Source organism: Carassius gibelio, chromosome A4 (genome assembly GCF_023724105.1).
Source record: "Carassius gibelio isolate Cgi1373 ecotype wild population from Czech Republic chromosome A4, carGib1.2-hapl.c, whole genome shotgun sequence".
In the NCBI taxonomy this organism is placed as follows: domain Eukaryota; kingdom Metazoa; phylum Chordata; class Actinopteri; order Cypriniformes; family Cyprinidae; genus Carassius; species Carassius gibelio.
The window spans coordinates 2023592-2034458 of record NC_068374.1 but is presented as its reverse complement, the minus strand read 5'-3'; the positions used below and the strand labels follow the sequence as shown (position 1 = coordinate 2034458).

The window sequence follows — 10867 nt, the reverse complement described above, 5'->3', positions numbered from 1 at the left end:
GACATTGATAATCATGCGTGGGAAACAGGACCTTTATTTTGGTATGCCGATGTGACGTCATAGGCAGCGCCACGCTCCGGCTCTGTTATGATTCGGCTGAAGAAGGTTTTAATCACTTTGTGTTTAAATCCACGGAAAAGCGAATGTTTTTCAAGGTAAACTGAAATGCTTTATCCGATGTTAATTTGTGTAATTTCTCGTGAGTTAATGAATAACACGAGAAACAGAAAAAGGCGACTCGTTTCACTCCCTATTAAGTGAATCAGCTCCTCTAAGTATTTAAGTTACGTCTTAATTTGCTCTGTTGGAAAATATGTGACGTCATTATGTTGTGACTGACGAGATGAAATTTCTCTACTAGTCTTCTCCCCTGGCGTGATTGTTACTGTTTTATACTTGTACTTTGATGTTTAATAAAAATAAATAAATAATAATAAAAAAATCTCTGTACTGTTTAGGCTATGTGTTGTAGCCATTAAAGAAAACATATTTGGTTTCATATTTGTTTAAATATTATAGGCTAATGTAATTTTTTTATTTATTTAACCAATGTTTATTATGAAAGTGAGCATGCAGCATGAGAAAGATATGATACATAATGCGCAATAGCCTATGAGACATGGAGTGGGTAAGACATGATTTTGACCACTTTGAGTTTTGTTTTGTAGAAAGTTTTGTTAAAAGATTTTCGTTTTGTATAAATTGTATCTTAATTTTGATCAATATTTTATCAACCCATTGCCTGTATTTAATAAACAAGCAAATATATTAGCAGACAATGTAATAAGGTGCCAGCACATCACTTGTATTGCACGTGAACTGGAGGGCGCAGAAACTCAGCTTGTGCCTCACAGACAGTTCTGAGAAATATAGGCTATCTATTATAGAAAGCTTAAAAATGTCTACTTTTAAACGAAAATATTCAAAACGAAAAGAAATAGGCTACTCTCTGAATATGAGGGCCTAATCCATATGAAATGTGCATTTCTCTCTGGCGTTCATGGCGAGTCCGCATCGTCTTTGCAGCGACACAGAAAACACCATTTTATTAATAAACAATTAAATGTCTCCTTGCTATTTTTGACAAATTCATAATCATTTCTTTGTGGCAAAATTATGCATGCGGTCGTGCGCTTGAGAGCGGCTAGTAAACGCCCATTATTCTGATCGGAACAAAGCATGACAAATTCTACATTTATTTCATTTTCTCCATAGAAATGAGAGGCCAAGTCACAAGTCAAATAATTTTTTTATTTACAATAATAGTGATTGTCGGAAGAGATGGCTTCCCTTGGCTTCAGGGAGAAAACGCCACTGAGAACGGGGATGGTCATGACATCCTTTGTTTGAGAAGAATTCCCATCACTATTTTTACTTTTCTTAACTGTGTTACCCGAAAAAAAGTCAGAAATACGTTTCTGCTGCTTATTGCCAGCCATGACCAAACAAGTGTGAGGTGACGGAAGCATTCCTGAGGAGGCTAGGTTAGTCTTTTATCAACGAAATATTACAATAATTAATCATTAGTTTATATCTTATACACTATATCTTAATCCCACATTAAACACAATGTTATGTCTGTTTTTTTTTTTCACGTTTTTAAGTACAATATTAGGTTAGTCCACAGCCCCCCACCAGGGGCAGCCCCCGCAGCACCCCCCTTCCCGCGCCATTGCTTATTGTGAAGCACGTTAAAGCTGCTGCTTCTGATGTTTGTGTGTGACTGATTGTTGTGTAGTGTTCAGAACTTTAAAAGATTGCTATTATATAATATTAATTACTATTTACTATATTTAGTTGTAGTATGATGTTATAATTGTTCTCGTTAAGATGCTTTGTTAATGTTTTAATCATTAACTCGCTCTGACTGACTCTCTTTCTAGGGATCTGATTGAGATGGACCTAGGCCCCTCTCACATTTCTCTGATTTAATGTTGGGCTGTGAAAGGGTAATCGATTAATTGTCAATAAGAGATGAGATCGATTAAAGCTGTCGATGGTCAGGACCTAGTAAGGACTCTAGCTGCTGCATTTTGGACGACCTGTAGCTTGTTTATTGAAGAAGCAGGATAACCACCTAGAAGTGCATTACAATAGTCCAGTCTAGAGGTCATGAATGCATGAACTAGCTTTTCTGCATCAGAAACAGATAACATGTTTCGTAGCTTGGCAATGTTTCTAAGATGGAAGAATGCAGTTTTTGTAACATTGGAAATATGATTTTCAAAAGACAAATTGCTGTCTAATATAACACCCAGATTTCTGACTGTAGAGGAAGTAACAGTACATCCGTCTAGTTGCAGATTGTAATCTACAAGATTCTGTGTAGTGTTTTTTGGTCCAATAATTAATATCTCTGTCTTATCCAAATTTAATTGGAGAAAATTATTTGTCATCCAATCTTCTACAACACACTCTGTTAGCTTAGATAATTGGGAAGTTTCATCTGGTCTCGTTGAGATATATAGCTGAGTATCATCAGCATAACAGTGGAAGCTAATTCCGTATTTTCTAATAATATTACCAAGGAGCAACAGGTATATTGAAAATAGAAGGGGACCTAGGATGGATCCTTGTGGCACTCCATATTTTACTGATGATAAATGAGATGACTCCCCATTTAAGTAAACAAAATGGTAGCGATCGGACAGGTAGGATCTAAACCATCTTAGAGCCTGCCCTAGAATACCTGTATAGTTTTGTAATCGATCTATGAGTATGTCATGATCTATGGTGTCGAACGCAGCACTAAGATCAAGTAAGACTAGAAATGAGATTCAGCCTTGGTCTGACGCAAGGAGCAGGTCATTTGTAATTTTAACAAGTGCAGTTTCTGTGCTATGGTGGGGCCTGAAACCTGACTGAAATTCTTCATACAGATCATTTTTATGTAGGAAGGTGCTCAATTGAGCAGACACAACTTTTTCTAAAATTTTAGACATAAATGGAAGATTTGAAATAGGCCTATAATTTGCCAGTACACTAGGATCTAGTTTTGGTTTCTTAATAAGAGGCTTGATAACCGCCAGCTTGAATGGTTTTGGGACGTGACCTAAAGATAAAGACGAGTTTATGATATTGAGAAGCGGTTCTTCGGCTACAGGTAACAGCTCTTTCAGTAATTTAGTGGGTACGGGATCTAATAAACATGTTGTTGGTTTAGATACAGTGATAAGTTTATTTAGCTCTTCCTGTCCTATAGTTGTAAAGCACTGCAGTTTATCTTTGGGTGCGATGGATGAAACTGAAGCGTTAGACACTGTAGAATCTACATTCGCTATTGTATTTCTAATGTTATCTATTTTATCAGTGAAGAAATTCATAAAGTCATTGCTATTTAACGTTGGTGGAATATTTGAATCAGGTGGCATCTGGTAATTTGTTAACTTAGCCACTGTGCTAAATAAAAACCTAGGATTGTTTTGGTTATTTTCAATGAGTTTGTGTATATGCTCTGCCCTAGCAGTTTTTAGAGCCTGTCTATAGCTGGACACTGTTTTTCCATGGAATTCTAAAAACTTCTAAGTTAGTTTTTCTCCATTTGCGTTCAAGACTACGAGTTACTTTCTTGAGAGAGTGAGTATTACTGTTATACCATGGCACAGTACGTTTTTCTCTAACCTTTTTCAATTTGATGGGGGCAACAGCTTCTAATGTATTAGAGAAAATAGTGCCCATGTTATCAGTAATTTCGTCTAATTCGTGTGTATTTCTGGGTACAAATAGCAGTTGAGATAGATCAGGCAGGTTATTTGCGAATCTTTCTTTGGTGGCTGGAACAATAGTTCTGCCCAGACGGTATCGCTGCGACATATAGTTAATATCAGTTATACGCAGCATGCACGATACAAGGAAATGGTCTGTAATAACTTTGAGGTACAATATCTATAGCAGTAAGATCGATTCCATGCGATATAATTAAATCTAGTGTATGATTAAAACGATGAGTGGGCCTGGTGACATTTTGCTTGACTCCAAAATAGTTTATTAGGTCAGTAAACACAAGTCCTAATGTATCATTTGCATTATCAACGTGAATATTAAAATCTCCCATGATTAGCGCCTCATCAACTGTAACTAGAAGGTCTGAGAGGAAATCTGCAAATTCTTTTAGGAATTCTGTATACGGCCCTGGTGGTCTGTACACAGTAGCCAGAGCAAGAGATACATTAGATTTCTTTTGCATGTCTGACAGAGTAACATTTAGCAGAAGTATTTCAAAAGAGTTAAACCTGTATCCTGTTTTCTGGGTAACATTGAGAATATCACTATATATTGTTGACCAGTCTGACGGGGCTCATGCTTATAACAGTAGTTTGGTGGAGTCGACTCATTTAGACCAAAATAATCATTTGGTTTTAGCCAGGTTTCAGTCAAGCAGAGTACATCAAAACTATTATCTGTGATCATTTCATTTACAATAACTGCTTTTGGTGTGAGTGATCTAATATTTATGAGCCCAAACTTTAAAAAGTGTTTTTGTTCATTTACTTTACATTTTTCTGGTTTAATTACGATAAGATTTTTTCTAGATCCTACATTATATTTATATTTTGACCTCACTATTCGGGGAACAGACACAGTCTTAATCATTTTTACAGCGTACTTTTATCATTTAAGTGGGTGGAACAAAACTCTTCGTAATAGTTATTTGAGAATTGTCTTACTAGTCACTCAACACGTGCGAGAGTCTAATCGATTAGTTCTCAGTTAGAGATGTGATAGGTTAAAGCTGTGGACGGTCAGTTAACTGATTTAATGTTGGGTAAATGTGGGGCTCGTGATAACTCAACACGTGCAAGAGACTAATGCGAGAGACTAATCAATTAATTGTCAATAAGAGATGCGATCGATTAAAGCTGTGGATGGTCAGTTAACTGATTTGATGTCGGGTTACTGTGGGCCTCATGATAACTCAACACGTGTGAGCATTATAATATTAAAAAACATTATTATTTAATGATAGATATTTAGTAATTAGAATTAAAACTTGGTTAAAATGTTTGAATGCATGGATATTTTAACTGAACTTGGCTGGTGGTAGTGCTTTGTTGGACATTCAGTGTTTCTGTAAAAAAAAAAAAAAAAGGGAAAATAATACTTATAAGCAGTGCTTTAAGTGGCCCAAAAGAGGTGCCGGTACTCTATTATATATATATGTTTTTTTTTATGACTCCCCTCATCCCCATTGTAAAAATTAAAAAAACATAAAAAACAAATGACAGTTGTAACAGTGTGTAAATCAGACCTTAACTCTAATGAGCTTAAACTTATTTTTGTACACAGTGCCCGAACTGTCAACACTCCTGTACGCGTGCATCACTGACTGTCCTCATCGCAGCTGCACCTGCAGCAACTTGCACTCTCTCTCTTCATCAAGCTTTAAAACAAAAAGGGGACAAAACGGTCGTATTGTCTTTGTGCATATGGATTAATTAGATAAATAAATATCTAAATTCGTGCCTAGCCGCCTACGGTATTTTTTTTGAACTTGGAGAAAAGATGCTGCAGCCAATGAGCAGCCGGCGGGGGCTGGTTGCAGGACGACTCAACCTCCGCAGACAGTTTTTAATGTTTATCAGACAATAACTACTCAAGATTTTGCAATTAGGGCCAGATTCGGGATTCTGGACAACAGTTTAGATTTCGGGACTGTCCCGAATTTTTCGGGATGTCTGGTCACCCTTCCTGAAAGAGCTGCTGCATTACTTCATTAGCCTGCTTCTGACCTGCAGCGATGTACAGATTTGGTAAAGAGTCAGCTATCGAGTCATCTGAATCTGACCATGCTGTTCTTTTAATATTCAGAGTCTGAAGCCAAGAGAGCGTATAAGGTGTTGTTCACTGTCTTTGAATATTACAGAACTTAACGCGTGCGTATCACGCATTTTCTCCGGAGTTAATATTGACAGCGGGAAAAGCGACGCAATCGCATGCGCTTTCACTAGTAAAACTCAAGGGTGAATGGGTAATGTAGTCTCTGCTCTCGATGGGACGAATTAGGAAGCGTGCATTGTGCAGGGCGCTCTGAAAAGCGGCAGCGCAGGCTAAAGATTAAAACCTCTATTAAAACAGATGTCCAAATGAGCGTACCAGTACGCTAAAAGCACGTCTGGGTGCACGGAGAGGTGGCGGTACGCTCAAGAGCTATATTTGGAAGTGGCGGTACTGAGTACCGGTGCGTACCGGCCCACTTAAAGCACTGCTTATAAGATGATAATGATAATAATAATAATATGAATTCTACTAATAAGCACATTATAAAATGCACTAAGGATTAGCGAGCTACCAAATTCATGAATATTAATCAGGTTGTGTGCGTTAGCTCGAACTGATTTGCTGAAATCAAAACAGGGACGGTAATAGGTGAACACCAGCCAATGAGATTGTCATTTGTGCATTAGCTCCGCCCACTACTGGAAAACCAGACAGTTTTTAAAAGCTAAAAAAAATATCATAGGAACTCCAAATACATTAAAGTATATTGTTTACCTGGCGAACAATCTCAGCAGAAAGTGAGGAACTACCTGATCTGAAAGGGGCTCTGGAGATTTAGTTTGGGTTTATTTTTCTTTCTGTTAATTATTCTCATCTTAAACACACAGGGAAAACTCCTGCTGAAGTGACTGAGATCAACGCGACACTATTATTAAGATGGAGTTTATTAAAGAGGAGCGTGAAGACCTGATGATTGAAGAAACCTTGAGAGTCAAACATGAAGCGACTGAGACGCACACTATTATAAAGATGGAGTTTATTAAAGAGGAGAGAAAAAACATGAAGTTTGAAGAAACATTCAAACATGAAGAGACAGAGGAACAAACAGGTTGGTTTTCGTTCTCAATACTGAATTAGTCTTTTTGAAAACATCTGTTCATGCAATTGCTGATTTAGTAAAGTTTGAGATTTTCATTATACAAACCCGAGTCCAAAAGAATTTGAGCCACTGTACAAAATGTAAATAAAAAAGGAATAGAATAATTTATAAATCTCATAAACTTATATTTTATTCACAATATATAGATAACATATCAAATGTTAAAAGTGAGACATTTTGAAATGTCATGCCAAACATTGGCTCATTTTAGGTTTCATGAGAGCTACACTTTGCAAAAAAGTTCGGACAGCTTGCAATAAGATGTCGTAAAAGTTAAATGTACATATAAGGAACAGCTGGAGGACCAATTTGCAACTTATTAGGTGAATTGGGAACATGATTGGTTATAAAAATAGCCTCTCAGGGTGGCAGTGTCTCTCAGAAGTCAAGATGGGCAGAGGATCACCAATTCCCCCAATGCTGCAGCGAAAAATAGTGGAGCAATATCAGAAAGGAGAAAAATTGCAAAGAGTTTGAAGTTATCATCATCTACAGTAGTGTTGTCAAAAGACCGTACTAAGAAAGTCAGTACTAAGAAAATGTAAATGTGACGGTGTCAGGTTTCTTTAAGTACCGGTAGTACCGAGGTCCCGTTCAAACCCAGTTCAGCGCTTTGATTTCCCCGAAGCAGAAAACGAGGACGGATTCTCAAAATCCAGTCATGAAAATGAAGCTTACATTTTAATATGGACAGTCATGGAATTTGTCAAAGTTAGCATAAATTAATCAAATCAAATCTCCATATGGACCAGTATCTGTAAATGTTAAGCCGCAAAAGAATCCGTGTTCTGCGCGTCTCTGTGTGAATCAATGAATGGCAGAGACGTGCAGGTTTATTTACTACATAGACTGAAGCGCATGAAGCTTGCATTAATTTCAGCATCTGAGCTTCAGAGTTCTCTCTCCATCAAGAGATCTGAACTTTTCATTTCATCTCAATGGATGCACAGCGCACCTGTATTTGATGCTCTGTAAACTCTGTGTGAAGACGCACGACTCACCGTCACTTTACTGATAGCGCTGTTTCTCACACATGCAAAGAGAGACGGAGCGAGAGTCTTACCACGCTTAAACAACACCTTATATGTAAACTATTATTTGTTGTCTTCTCCTGTCAAAATAATGGAGTTCATTTAGAATTATTGATATTCAAAAATCGAACAAGCAGAAGACATACCGATTTCTCCGGTAGTGGGCGGAGCTAATGCTCAAATGGCATTTTCATTGGCTGGCGCTGATTTTTACGGAAGTGCGCCCGCGTGCACATACTACATTGTAATCATTCGCTATGTCATATGTGTGGAAGTATTTCGAAATCTGTGTGCAGGACACGGGCAGCTGTTCATAAGATAAGAAACAAAACGGACTAAACTGTGACAAAACTGAAATGTTTTTTTTATTTTTTTTTTATTAGAACTTGCATACACATATGAAAAGCAAAAAGTAAACGTCAGTTCTGCATTAGGATAATTATTTTACCTTAAAATTACATCGACTTAATTTTATTTAGAAATCACCTGCTGTAGCACACTCAAAAAAGGTGTTTCATTCATCCAATTAAACATTTTTAGTGTAATGATTCACATCTATATTTTTTTACTTGAGACGATAGTTATATATTTTCATTGTCTCAAGTAAAAAAATATAGATGTGAATCAATACCCACATTTTTTTTAATTGGATACTTTTATTTACTCTCAATGGTAAAGACCTTTTTTTTTTAAAACCAAATTTAAAAACTAAAACAAATACTGAATGCTGATTAAGAAACATCTTATTGTATGTGTGTTGATTGTGTTGTTTGGACTGTAGAACTATGCAGTTATTGCCTTTCTTGTTTGTTGCTTAAAGATAAAAAAACATTTTGGAAATTGGTATCGGAATCGGCCAGTTTGCTTGTAAAAAATCGGTATCTGAATCGGCCATGAAAAATCATGATCGTGCATCCCTATCCACTGTCCTCATTTGTAAGTTGTTTTGGATAAAAGTGCCTTCTAAATGACTAAATGTAAATGTACTATATTACAGGATACAATTAACAACAGATATTCAAACATGAATTAGTAACAAGCTAAGTAAATAAAGTCCACTAGAGATGTTTGAGGACATTGAATGATTAAAGGTTTCCTGAGTTAAAGGGTTAGTTCACCCAAATATTAAAATTATGTCATTAATGACTCGCCCTCATGTCGTTCCAAACCCGTGAGACCTCCGTTCATCTTCTGAACACAGTTTAAGATATTTTAGATTTAGTCTGAGAGCTCTCAGTCCCTCTGCAGATGAACACAGAGAAATGAAGATCATACACCGAGCCGCGCCAGATAATGAACGAAACATTGAGTCGTTCACTAGTCAAGAACCGTTTCTGTTAGACGTTCTGTCTGGATTAATGCGTATTAGAGATGCGAACCGTTTCAAATGATTCAGTTTGATTTGGTGAACTGGTTCAAGAAGATCCGGTTACATCGAATGATTCGTTCATGAACCGGATATCACAAACTGCTTTGTTTTTACTGTCTTACAACAGACACGGAAGAGAAGACAATGCTGAATAAAGTCTTAGTTTTTGCTATTTTTGGACCAAAATGTATTTTCGATGCTTCAAAAAATTCTAACGGACCCTCTGATGTCACATGGACTACTTTGATGATGTTTTTCTTACCTTTCTGGACATGGACAGTATACCGTACACACAGCTTCAATGGAGGGACTGAGAGCTCTTGGACTAAATCTAAAATATCTTAAACTGTGTTCTGAAGATAAACGGAGGTCTCACGGGTTTGAAACAACATGAGGGTGAGTTATTAATGACATAATTTTGCTATCTGGGTGAACTAACCCTTTGAGTAATGTTCAACTGAAAAAAAAAACCTTCCTGTGGAGGAAGCCTTTATTTATCTGAGCCTGTTATCTCTGCTTACTGTTATATTGATGGTTTTTAAATGCTTTAAACAAATATTTGTCATTTTCTGCTTTAGACATGAAGTCGCTGAAAGAGGAGAGTCATGATCTGAATCAAACAGATTTCATAACCAGAGAAAATCTTTCTTTGAAAAAAGAGCTCAGAAGACTGGAGCTAGAAAATGTTTCACCTGCCAACAGTGTGGAAGGAGTTTCTCTCAGAAAGCAAATCTGAAGGCTCACATGAATATTCACACTGGAGAGAAGCCGTTCACATGTGATCAGTGTGGAAAGAGCTTCACACATCAAGGAACCCTTTATACCCACAAGAGCCTTCACAGCGGAGGAAAGACGTACACCTGCAAACCGTGTGGAAAAACAATGACTCTAAAGGGAAATCTTCAGACACACATGAGAACTCACACCGGAGAGAAGCCGTTCGCTTGTGATCAGTGTGAAAAGAGTTTCACTCGTAAAGAAAGTCTTAATAATCACATGCGTATTCACTCGAGAGAGAGCTGCTGTGTATGTCATCAGTGTGGACAGAGCTTCACCGACAGTAATCACCTTAAGAAGCACATAATGACTCACACTGGAGAGAAACCGTCATGGGCCAGCACTGTGGAATGAGCTGCACAAACAACACTAACCTCGAGGATCACATGAGAGTTCACACCAGCGAGAGGACGTACACGTGCAAACAGTGTGGAAAGAGAATAAAGGATCCCGTTACAGCCACATGAGGACTCACAATAACCTTTGTGTTTTGTTACTTTTGATATGAAACAAAGTCTGTTTCACATTCTGCCCATTTTATTACAGAATTCAAACAATAAATGCTGTTTTAATGTGGAGTGACAGATCGCTGTGAACTAATCTAATAGTAGTTACAATAGGACTTCAATAGGACTTTTATAGTAATGTAGTACAAACTGACTCTCATTTAGAGAGCACTAACACAATGGTCTTCTCAGAGTCTAAAGTTGTAGCTTATGTGATTAATATTGACTGAAAATGCCCTGTTTGTGTTAATGCAGTAATATGATGTGCACCTGACTGTATAATGAAAGAGGCAGTTGTTTCAAATGT

The 10867-nt window shown here is 37.2% G+C and overlaps 1 long non-coding RNA gene across 1 annotated transcript; it reads left to right on the top strand.

Moving 5' to 3' along the window:
• The first annotated feature begins 1876 nt into the window (after positions 1 to 1876).
• LOC127968653 (uncharacterized) lies at positions 1877 to 10632 on the top strand. Its single transcript, XR_008156040.1, has 3 exons — positions 1877 to 2010; positions 6606 to 6826; positions 9856 to 10632. It is a non-coding gene; the product is annotated as an uncharacterized LOC127968653 (long non-coding RNA).
• The last annotated feature ends 235 nt before the right edge of the window (positions 10633 to 10867 follow it).